Source organism: Mastomys coucha, unplaced genomic scaffold (genome assembly GCF_008632895.1).
Source record: "Mastomys coucha isolate ucsf_1 unplaced genomic scaffold, UCSF_Mcou_1 pScaffold21, whole genome shotgun sequence".
Lineage (NCBI taxonomy): Eukaryota > Metazoa > Chordata > Mammalia > Rodentia > Muridae > Mastomys > Mastomys coucha.
Window position 1 is genome coordinate 165650920 of NW_022196904.1, and position 11853 is coordinate 165662772.

Consider the following 11853-nt stretch of genomic DNA (forward strand, 5'->3'; position numbering starts at 1 on the left):
GAATAAATTATCTACTTCTCTATGACACGATTGCATGTTTGATTCATGTCAGCATCACCCCTGAGGGTTGATATTTATGAATGATGGAGTACGATGCTAGGGATAGGCCTATCTGGGTCATTCACACAACACCTGAGGAACCTAACAGATACTGCTTTCAGATGTACCCATGAGAAGCCAAAAACCTGTTTATTAGATACAAACATAGGAAATAACCAGTGTGATCATAGAAGATTCATGTCACTGATGACTCCTGCTGAGTCTGTAGATGAAATGCTAGAGTAATTGTGGTCAAGGAAGGGGAGAAGGGTGGGCCACAAAAGCTTTATTAAGAAGCTAAGATCTTGGAAGATAGTAGGGAGGTTCCACCTTTCTGTTTCAAACAGGATTATTTTGGAGGATGCCAAGTCCTGCATGGCCATGGAAGGGACAGTGTGACACGGTCCTGCCCCTAAAGCAGAGCCAGCAGAACATGGATCTCCAGGAGTACTATTCATTGCTGTGGGTGAGAGGCTTGGTTGTATAGTAATGTACAGATTTTTATGATTCTCCTTTGAAGAAGGCTCTCCCAGTTAATGTTAAGACTCCATGATAATTAGAGGCAGCCCGAGTTGTAGAGGCCAGGGTGAGTCTAAGTTCCTCAGCAAAATGGTAAATGCTGTAATCTTTAGGACAGTCCTTGAGACAATGGGAAATCACTCTGAAATCATGAGTTCAAATATATGTAAACAGGATTTCACAACTACGTAAAATAAAAGGATGCAATATGAATTGTATGAGGGGCTTCATGAACCTAAGAGAAGAAAGGGCAACTGCACTTATGAGCCAGCTTCTCAAAAAGATACAAAGGCAGGCAGATTTCTGAGTTCAAGGTCAGCCTGGGACAGAGTGAATTTCAGTCTAGGCATGGTGGGAGTCGTGATCTCAGAGCTTTCTTCAGTAGAGCAGAGGACAGGGTTGTCAGCGTGTACCCACAGTTGACTTCAAGTCATTCTTATGCTCCCAAACACCCCTTCATCAGGGCCTGCTCACCACTTACTCTCCCACACACCCCTTCATCAGGACCTGCTCACCACACTGAGGCTCGGTCTTGGCAGAGGATTATTATCTTACCTCATTTAGGTAGCTACACAGAGTTGAGGCCCAGAGGATCTGAAGAAGACACTAGTGATAAGACATTCTGCAGATATAAACATGTCTGATGTTTTGTGTACTTCATGCACTATATTTCCAGCAATCACTTTTCCAGGTGAGACTTTTTCTTCATAAGTTGGACCTAGAAGGAGCTTAGGAAGGGAAGGTTTGTATACCGCTTGCTAGTATTAATGTAGAGTTAATGTGTAAAGTACGGATTTCAGTGAGCATGAATCTTTGAGGACTAACAACAAATATAAGGAGGAACTTCTGAGAATGGGGGTCTTAATAGTAGAAAGGTTTATTTATACTATCAATTAAGTATAAACTTAAAAAAATATATTTAGGGTCTTAGCTGGGCAATGGTGGTACACATCTTTAATCCCACCACTTAGGAGGCAGAGGCAGTTGAATCTCTGTGATTTTGAGGCCCCTCTGACCTACAAAGCAAGTTCCAGGAAAGCCAGGAATACACACACACACACACACACACACACACACACACACACACAAACAGACTTGTTATGTAGCTCAAGCTAGCCTTGAATGTGCAATCCTACCTCAGCCTCTAGCTTTTTGTTAAAAGAAGGTAAAGTAGAACTATATCTTTATGGTAGTGTGTGTGGGTGTGTGTGGGTGTGTGTGGATGTGGGTGTGTGTGGGTGTGGGTGTGTGTGTGTGTGCACGCGCGCATGGGTGCACACATGAATGTGCATGCTCACATGCACACATACAAGCATTCCGTTGTATGCATATGGAGATCAGAAGAAAATTTTCCATTGGCTATTCCCTTCCACCCTAACAGGACAAGGTCTCTCATTACTTCTGCTTAGCAGTAGATGCCAGGATGAATAGCCTCCGACCTTTACACCAACTCTGCCTTCCCTGACTCCCATCTTGCTGTAGGATCACTGGGATCATAAATTTGTGCCACCATATCAAGCTTCTTACCAATTCCTAGCATCAAACTCAGGCCCTTGGCTTGGGCAGCAGTGGTTTTCCACCACTGTGTCACATATGTTGAGGAGGAGTATCTCTTCCCCCACTTCTTAGGAGTCCTGTCAGTTCTTTGGGGTCTCATTTGCTCTTCTTTCTCCCCTGAGGGTATAGTCTCTCATTTGTTATCCAAACTCTTTCCATTCACAGAATTGCTTGGGGGAAACTTTTTTTTTTAAGATTTTATTTATTTATTTCATGTATGTGGGCACACTGTCACTGTCTTCAGACACACCAGAAGAGGGCATGGGATCCCATTAAAGGTTGCTGGAAATTGAACTCAGGACCTCTGGAAGAGCAGTCAGACAGTACTCTTAACTGCTGAGTCACCTCACCAGCCCTTGGGGGAAACTTTTCTGGGCTAAGTCCCAGGGTAAATACTGCACTTAACAGTCTGGACTAGAGAAAAACACAAAACTGGTGACCATAGAAGAATGTATAGCTCTCCACATATATGAAAATAAAACCATGAAAACGTAAATGAAATCTAGTTATCTTTCCTTATGAGGAAAGGCAATGCATGGTTGAATGAAGCCTTTGTGCTTTATCCTGTCACTCAGGAAAGTTAAGAGTTTTTTCAGGAGATGCACACACACACACATACACACACACACACACGTATATATGTGAATATATATAATCATTTTATTGTATGTATATGAGTGCTTGCATACACACAGGTTTTATTTTTTTTATAAAATTTCAAAGACACTTATTCTTAAATTTGTGCCACGAGCCAGCCAGTCTGGGCCTCCCTCAACCTGCGGGGAAAATAGGGTCCTAGTCAGGTCAGTAAGATGTTGGCAAAGAAATGAAAAACAGAAACAGCACAAGGAAGTGCAGAATCTGAGTGTATTTGCACAAAGTAAAAATCAGGCTTATATAGTATACAGAAAACAGAGCAAATGACAGAAGTCATGTAGGCAGGAGACAGCCACGTCAAGGTCAGTGAGAACAAGCAGCCAAGTACAATGCGGAGGAGCAGTAGTGTCCTTCCTCCTGTGCTATTTTGGTAGCCCCAAGATAAGTTCTCTGGGTCTGTCTGAGGCAAGCAGCTGATGGTCATATTCTAGCAGTCCTTGAGAAAATCCTTGGCCGTAACACAGATAATTAGTGACGGAAGCCCTACAACTAGTATGTAAAGCAATTCTGCCTTGTGTGGGATGCTCTGATAAGGCAGTTTCCTTGTAAAAAATTCCAAGCTAATTACAGCTAGGAAATCAATTAGGATCATTGAAACACTGTGGAGGCCAGGAAATAATGTTCAATCTCAGTTTTAGCTATTTATGAATCATTTCTTAGGGCACCTATATGCCTGAACAAAGAAAGCACACAAAACTCTCCACAGACTTTATCAGAGACCAATCTGGAACACATCTGAGTTATGAGATGCCAGTGACTGAATACCCAGAGGGCAAACTAGCTCCCTTTGAAGCTGTACGCCTCAGGTCTGTGATCAGGTTTTCAAGCCTGACATGCAGACTTTACTGGAGTAGACGAGTGGGTATGGCAAATTTGTTCTTCCCTTCCCACAAGGAACTATCAAATATTCTGGAAGAGCCTGCTTATCTTACTGTCTTGAGGATTGGTTAAACAATCATTTAGTTTCCCTGAGAGGGATTTGGATAATAATGGCATCCAAAAAAAAAAAAAGTATATTTTAAAGTGATATCTCTTGGTTGACATTCCAAAACCTAATGTAAGATCTCTCTGATCTTGAGGTCCCCACAAGATTCCTGGAGGAAATTTAAATGAGTTGCCTCAAATCTGTAGGAGCCCCAATGTCCCCCTAGTTCTCCTCCAAGCCTTTTTCTTTCCTCAACATTTAGAGAACAGGTCTTTTATGGAGAGTTTCTCCTTGTTTGGGGAGTGTAAAGGCAATCTACACGATAACTTTCCCTGGAATGACATAAACTCATCCTAAATAAGTCACAATCAGCAAACTAAAGAAATCATTCCACTCAAGCTTACTTAGAGAGCTGTTGAGGTTATTGGGGTTACTAATTACAAGAGTAATTAAGTAAGTAACATGGCTCAAAGGCACAACCTCAGCATAGGTGATAACTAACAAAAGTAACTTCTGTGGGGCAACTCTAAGACTCTATCGAGCCTTAGCTTACCAGAGGACTCCTTGAGTAAACCACATGGAGCCTAAATCGATGCAAAAAGCAAGAGGAATTTATTATTCCAGTGCACTGGTGTCATCTCAGACCCTAAGGAGAGGCAGCGACCCCTCGCTGCTCGTTGAGTGAGCTTTTATACGGTTTTCAGGGCAGCAGCCATTAGGTACAATGTGATTGGCAGAACAGTGTGACTTTTTAAACTGATTGGTCTCTACGGAATGAAGTGGCAAGGACTTCCCTTCTCTGAAGGTAGGCAACAGTCTGTCCTGAGGACTGTGTCCCTACCCGCAGGTCGATTCCCACCCTGTGGTCTGAGGAATGTTAATTAGCCTCTCCCTTCCAGCAAGTGTTCCATGACTTTCCCAATGTTCCTGAGCTGACCTTTTCACTACAGGCATCATTCATCATCAGTACCACTAGGGAGCTTATAATACCTTTGGAGAGAGGCCTCTGTAGTCCCCAACCACTCCTGAACCTTGTTACGTTTTGTTAGCTTCTGAGTTATATGAACACTCCTTTCTCTGGGAGGGACTGATTCAATTCAGAGGGAAACTATAAAACATGTCTGTTCTTCTAAAAGTCACCATCTTCCTTACAGAGCACTGTTTTGTTGTTGTTTGTTGTTGTTGTTGTTGTTGTTGTTGTTGTTTTAACCTGTCCATGCTTACCTTTTCTCAGTGCCTTCTTCCTTTCCCTCTAGATGCCAAGACAGAGCCAGTGGCATCTGACTTCTGGTTTTAGGGATTGTTCATTGTTGGGAAAACCCACGTATGTGGCAACTATTAATTCTAAGAAGCTCATCTTTTTTACTTCAGCATAAATTATCCATCTCGTCTTTCATTTATCTGGGGTACTTCACCTTGACAGTCATCTTTATTCTAACCACCACAGTCTCAGAAGACCCTGATTAACAAAAGATAATACACTCCTCAATTTGACAAGTTGAAAAAGAATCACAACCATGTAGAAGCACCTTGAGAGAGGAAGAATTTATTTTGGCTCAGAGGGTAGAGTCTATCCTGATGCAGCTAGCAGATGGAGCTGAAGTGGTAGCAAAGAGAAGCAGGGCAATTGCCCATGTGATCTCTACCATAAAAAGGCCACACAATTTCCCAAAACAGCACCACCAACTGGGATCTGGATGTTCAAATACATGATCTAACTTTTAACATTTAAACCATAATAAAGGCTAGCCATACTCAAGGAAGGGAAGACAGAATGCAGAGACCATGTTAATAAGAAATTAGAAAAAGGTTAAGTTGAATGTTACACGGCAGAGCAGCTAGGTCATATTAGCTGTCTGTGACAGATTAGGTAGAAGCAGCTAGCTCCGACAAGCTCTCCAGCTCATGTCAGCTCTGTGTGTAGCAGATAAGAATGAAGTACTAGGTAATGATACAATGCTATACAGAGTGACCACCTGTTGTAGCTAATAAAAACAGAGGCTCACAGTAGTCAAGCAGAGACCCTAATGCTGTGACAGCAAAGACCATCCTGCAGTCTGGCTCTCCAACCAGAGGATAACTGACTGCAGCTCTGGCTGCACTGAGATAAGAGGATCCAGAGGAAGAAGCTCAGTCCATCAAGTGGGGACATCAAGTTTAGCACTCTTGAAGGCAACATGTTTTTCAATGTTAGAAACTGGTAGCTAGCTGACTACCACAAAAAGAAACACCTGCCTTTCTCCAATGCCATTTCTTAACCCACCACTGAGAGGGTGAGATCTGCTCCCATAATTTAGAACTAGAGTGAACCCTGGAAGGGAGAATTGGTGAATTTCCTGCTAATTTCCAGAGTGTAATGAATCTGTAAAAAACAAACAGACAGGGTTGGGATGGGGGTGGGGCAGCTAATCCTTAGGGAACAGACCAGTTAAGAGCAAGATAAAAATCCTATTAGAATCAGGTCTCAGAGCAGGCTTATGTAAGATTTCTCTAAGGCAGGAAATCTTTCCCTCCTCTATGAAAATGATGTGGATCTTGGGCTCACCTAGCCACTCCTTGGATACCTTAGCTCTGATGATGCAAAGCCACTTGTAGAGGGAGGCTTGCCTTAATTCATGTGGCAATTGTATGAGCACTGGAGGAAAAAAAAAAGCAGCACACATTTTCAGTCTTTGGATTGGATGGCCCTTGCTTCTGGTTTGGCTCAGTTGCATAGCAACTGCAGAACAGGTGGCCACTGCTCCTTATTTATTGGGTAGTCTAACAAAGAAAAGATGCACTAGAGCTTAGAATCCACTTGGCAAAATTCATCATGAGCATGATGAGGGTACTCAGATCACTGGTAAAGTTGCAGAAAGTTAGTATTAATCTGTCCAAACTGACTCCTTCATTCCCTTCCTGTATGTTCTCATCAGAGCTGTACTCCAATACGCTAAGCTTCTCTCCCTAGGTTACACTGGGTTTGGTTCCCAAACATTGTAGTAAATGGTTTCTTTTTATTTTTTCTTTTCTTTTCTTTCTTTCTTTCTTTTTTTTTTCTTTTTTACAGTGGGTTATGGGGAAAAGTAAGACATGGCTCCTCTAGCTTTTTGCAGAACATACAGAAATGTTATTACTTTGTTTACTTAAATATGTCTCTTACTTTTGGAGATTATTTATATAATTATATTGTTCCTTCCTGTGATGGTTTGTATATGCTTGGTCCAGGGAGTGGTACTATTAGGAGGTGTGGCCCTGTTGGAGTAGGTGTTTCACTGTAGGTTTTAAGACCCTCCTAACCACATGGGAGCCAATCTTCTCCTAGCAGCCTTTGGATAAAGATGTAGAACTCTCAGCTCCTCTTGCACCATGCCTGCCTGGACACTGCCATACTCCCACCTTGATGCTAATAGACTGAACCTCTGAACCTGTAAGCCAGCCCCATTAAAATGTTATCTTTATAAGAGTTGCCTTGGTCATGGTGTCTGTTCACAGCAGTAAAACCCTAACTAAGACACTCCCATTACACATTGATCTTTTTACACATTCATGGCCTCTCCTTTTATTGTTGTTATGTGGGGTGGTGGGCTGTGCAGACAACCTGGTCCTGGTCTAGCAAAGGTCTAGAACACAGGACAGCTGGTGGGTGGTAATTTCTTCCTACGTGGGACAGAAGGTGTTTGATTGCACCTCCTGGGCACCTGGCTCCTGTCAATGTTACAGCCCTCACTGCCCCACCCCACCCCACCCTCTGCAGGAGAGGTGTGTGATATCAGTCTTGTATAAGCAACACCAGTCTTCCCACATGCAAATAAGGTTTCCCCAAGCATTCAGTCCAAGCCAATGAGAAGCACCTGCTGTCGAACCCTGAATCACCCCCAAAACTGTACATAAATCCTATTGGGGAATTAAAAGTGTGGGAGAACTACTCTGTTGTCTGAACCTTTTGTTCTAAGAGCTGTAACACTTGGGAAGAGGTCTGCTCTCCCAAAATCCCACCTGAAGCTCAGCCACACTCCTCACTGGCTAGTTGGCCTCTCATCAGCTCAGCCCAACCTGATTCAGTGCAGGGTTGTGTGGAGTAACCTGGAAGACAGAGATGGAGGTGGAGCCAACTGCAGCAGAAGCAGAGGAAGCAACTTCCCCTCCCTCCCTGTGCTCACTTCCCTTCTCAGGATGGGCCAGAGACTGGTACAAGGGCCACATTGTTAGACACACTTATGCATATATTTATGTATGCATATATGCAAGTGTGCATACTCGAGCACAAGCATGCACGTGTGCACACAGAGACACACACAGACACACACACGCTACTCACATTCCTAAATACAAAAATATAACCTGCTCAGTCTGCAGAATGTTCCTTGTATGTATCTGTGTTCAGGGCTGATCATTTGGTATTCACAATAGCCAACGAATGGAAAACAAACTGAATGTCCTCCAGCTAATCAATGACCGATGAAATGTGGTTCATGCACACCATGAAATGTTATGCAGATGTAAAGAGAAATGAAATCATAAAATGTCTGGATATTTGAAAAAATCATGATAAAGAATCAGACTATTAAGTACGTGCATCCCCCTACCTATAATACATATAAGTACATGGCTAAATAAATGTATATAATTTAAATAAAGTTTTACCATTTGGGCTGACAATACTCCCTCCAAGAGCCAAAGAATATATAACCAAAATCCCAACACCAGGTGTGAGATACCCTCTTTAAGTTGTTGGTCCAGTCTAAGAGACTCCCAAAAGATTCTATGGTATTGCTATTGCCTTTGTTTGTACTGCAGAGGTGGAAGGTAAGTCCCTGTAGCTGAAGACACTGTGCAGGTCAGACACAGAGTCCAGAGGACCCAGAATTGGAACTGACCTGAACTTCCCTCAGGAGCAGCTTTCATAGCATGGAGCACACAGATAAAACCTACAAATACACAACCTAGGGGGCAGGATAGAAAGGAAATTGACAGAATGCTTAGTCAGATTTCATCTTTAGTTTAACAAAACCTATATCTTACACTATTCTACTTCTAATACATGCAGAGGAAATATCTTGCATCTCTATGGATGCGGCACCTGACAATATATCTGATGGCCTATAGCTTAGGCAGAAACAGGAGCTGAAACATCCTGTAGGCAGAAAGGATTTGGGGATAATGCTAGGTGGGAAATATGTTGTATGTAGCTTTTGCTACCCAGCCTAAGCTCCGGGAATGAGTCACACTACCAGCCCTCACCCAGCTTCCCTTGAATCAATGAATAAAAGACACACACCATTGTTCAATTTCAACTTGCCCTTTGACGCATTTATTGGCCACTACTATCTCCTGCCTGGAAAGGCATGCCCTTATCAACACTCTTAGCTCCACACCTCCCACCAGCTCTAAACTTTAGTTGCTCAGTTACATCTCGTCCCTGCTAAACTCCCCTTGTGGAGAGTGGTAAAGTGGGAGAGGCATTCGCCATGGCAAGATGGCGCCTACTTCTGCTGTCAACTCCTGGTAAACAACTGTTTGCGCATGTGCATAGAGAACTGTTTGCGCATGTGTGCATGTGCGTAGAGTGAAAGACGCCTAGTCACGGCCCATCCCGGGGGCATCATGTGGGGTGATGAGCAAACAGCCAATCATGGGCGGACACGCCGCCCTGAGGGCGGACACGCTGCACTGTGGTGTATATAAGCAGTGCTGATTATTGGCTCGGCCTTTTTTTTCCTCTGGAGGAAGCAATAAAACGGTTACTGCAGAAGGATCCTAGTGTCCACGTGTCTTCTTGCTGGCAAGACGACTGCGTGGGCCACATCCCCTGACCATCCTCCGGCAGGAGCAGCTGTGTGGTCACTCGTTTCAAGATCTCACATGGCTGGTCAGCTTTTCTCCCTCAGAAGCATGGCAAACTCTCCTCTCCCCTGCTTGCCTCCAGGGACCCGCCTATCCCTTCCACCCAGCAATTGGCCCATGGCTTCTTTACTGACAGGTTAAAAACCAATTGGGAAACAGGACCTTAGCATCAGAACCATACCTACAGAGACAAGCCTGGGAAATGTGATGAGACTGATACATGGTAATACTGAAGGGACTAAGTCTTCCTCCGCTCACCTCAAATTCCTTCCATGTTCTCTTTTTGAATCTTAAAACAAGTCCCATTTATGATTCGATGTCATTACCCTTTCTCCCATCTGGACCCTGTCTCATACCTCTTGCTGGTATTGTGCATATTAATATTTTCTTTTTTAAAAAAGATTTATTTAGTATCTATTTATTATAAGTACACTGTAGCTGTCTTCAGACACACCAGAAGAGGGCATCAGATCTCATTACGGGTGGTTGTGAGCCACCAAGTGGTTGCTGGGATTTGATCTCGGGACCTTCTGTAGAGCAGTCGGTGCTCTTACCCACTGAGCCATCTCACTAGCCCCTAATATTTTCAATTAGGAAAATAACTAAAGGTATTTACAGTCGTGTTTCTCAATTGATGCCCTGGAGGGCCTTAACAAGTCCAGTGGGTTTTGGGTTGTTGCCATTGTGACATACTACTGACACCTAGAGGCTATACACAAAGATGCAGCCTGAGCATTCTATGCTGTACATACAGGACAGCTTCCCACGATAACAACCATCAAATCCACACATCAGAAGCACCAAAGTTCAGAAATTCTTTGACTTGCCTCCATTTCTTGGCAGAATTGCTGACAGTGAGGGCTCATTCTGAAGAGCTGCTTCTGGAAATCCTACCTGCGCCATCAGTTTTGTTTTGACGGAGGGATACTGGCCATAACACAGCCTCCAGAGGAGAGCTTGTGAACATGCGCACATGGACTCGCCCTTGATGGACTTAGTCCTTGCTAAGGAATGTGCGCATGCGTCTTAGTACTGGAGAGAGTTTGGGCTTACTAGCAAGAACTAGAACCAGAGAACTATGAGTCTCAGTCAGGCAGGGATACATATATATACATTTATCGACGTGCACACATATGTAACTTTAAGTTTAAATAGGAGGACTATGAGAAAGAGTTCCAAAGGAAGGAACAAGACAGGGTAATAAGACTAAAGACAAAATATTACATGGTTTCTCTCACAAGTGGAATCTAGACTTAATACTACATATGCATGTGCATCTGTGTGTCTCCTAGTTTGCTTTTTATTGCTGTAATAAACACCATTATCAAATGCCACTTGGGGAGGAAAGGACCGGGTTCACCTGGTGCTTCCTGGTTCACTGTTAATCCCTGACAGCAGTCAGGAAGGAACTCAAGGTTGGAACCTGGAGGAAGAACCTGATGCAGAGGACATGGAGAAACACTGCTTACAGGTTCGCTCACTCCACAAGACTTGCTTGTCTGCTTTCTCATACAGCTCTGGATCCTTTGCCCAGGGTTGACCACACCCAGGGTTGACCACACCCAGGGTTGACCATACCCACAGGGGTCTGAGCCTTTCCATCCATGGCAATGAGTCGTTGACCACAAAATTGTTCTATGGACCAATCCAGTGGAGCTGTTCTCTCAATTGTAATTCCCTCTTCTCAAGTGACTCTAGTTTGTGCCAAGTTAACCAAAAATCTAAACGAGACCAGTATGTTGTATTTATATGCAGTGTGGAGTGCAAAGTAGTTTGGCCTCCACTGAGGACTCTCCCAAAGGCAAGTGTGCTTCCTATTGACAAAAAGGACAAAACCACCTACATCTCTTGAGGTCCCGTTTCTTTAGGAAACGGATTTATGTTCCATTTTGGGACAAAGGTATCACCATTTTGTAGTTACACCTACTAGTATTTCTATAGATGTGATATTCTACACACATTCTCATTATCCATGGGAGATAGAGAGTGGCTTAGAGAAGCAAGCTAGGGGTCTGAGAGTATCCCGGACCTGCAGGATCTTGGTTATTTTGTGGGTTTCGAGGGGAACCAAACCTGGAAAAGAAATGGGAGAGAAAGGAGAGGAAGGCTAAGCAAGTCTTTTATCAAAGCCTCGTTTATTAATGACCAGTGGCCAGGATATATACATTACAGAAAAAGGAAATGAGGAGGGGGTGATGGGAATTCGGCTGGAACAAAGGAGGAGAGGGGAACATCTGGCCGAATCGATAAGGGGACCCGAGATGTATTGCAGCCTTATCTCAGGGAGTTGTCTCTGTGAAGATTAGCTCCAGGCACCTCTCAGCAGATGA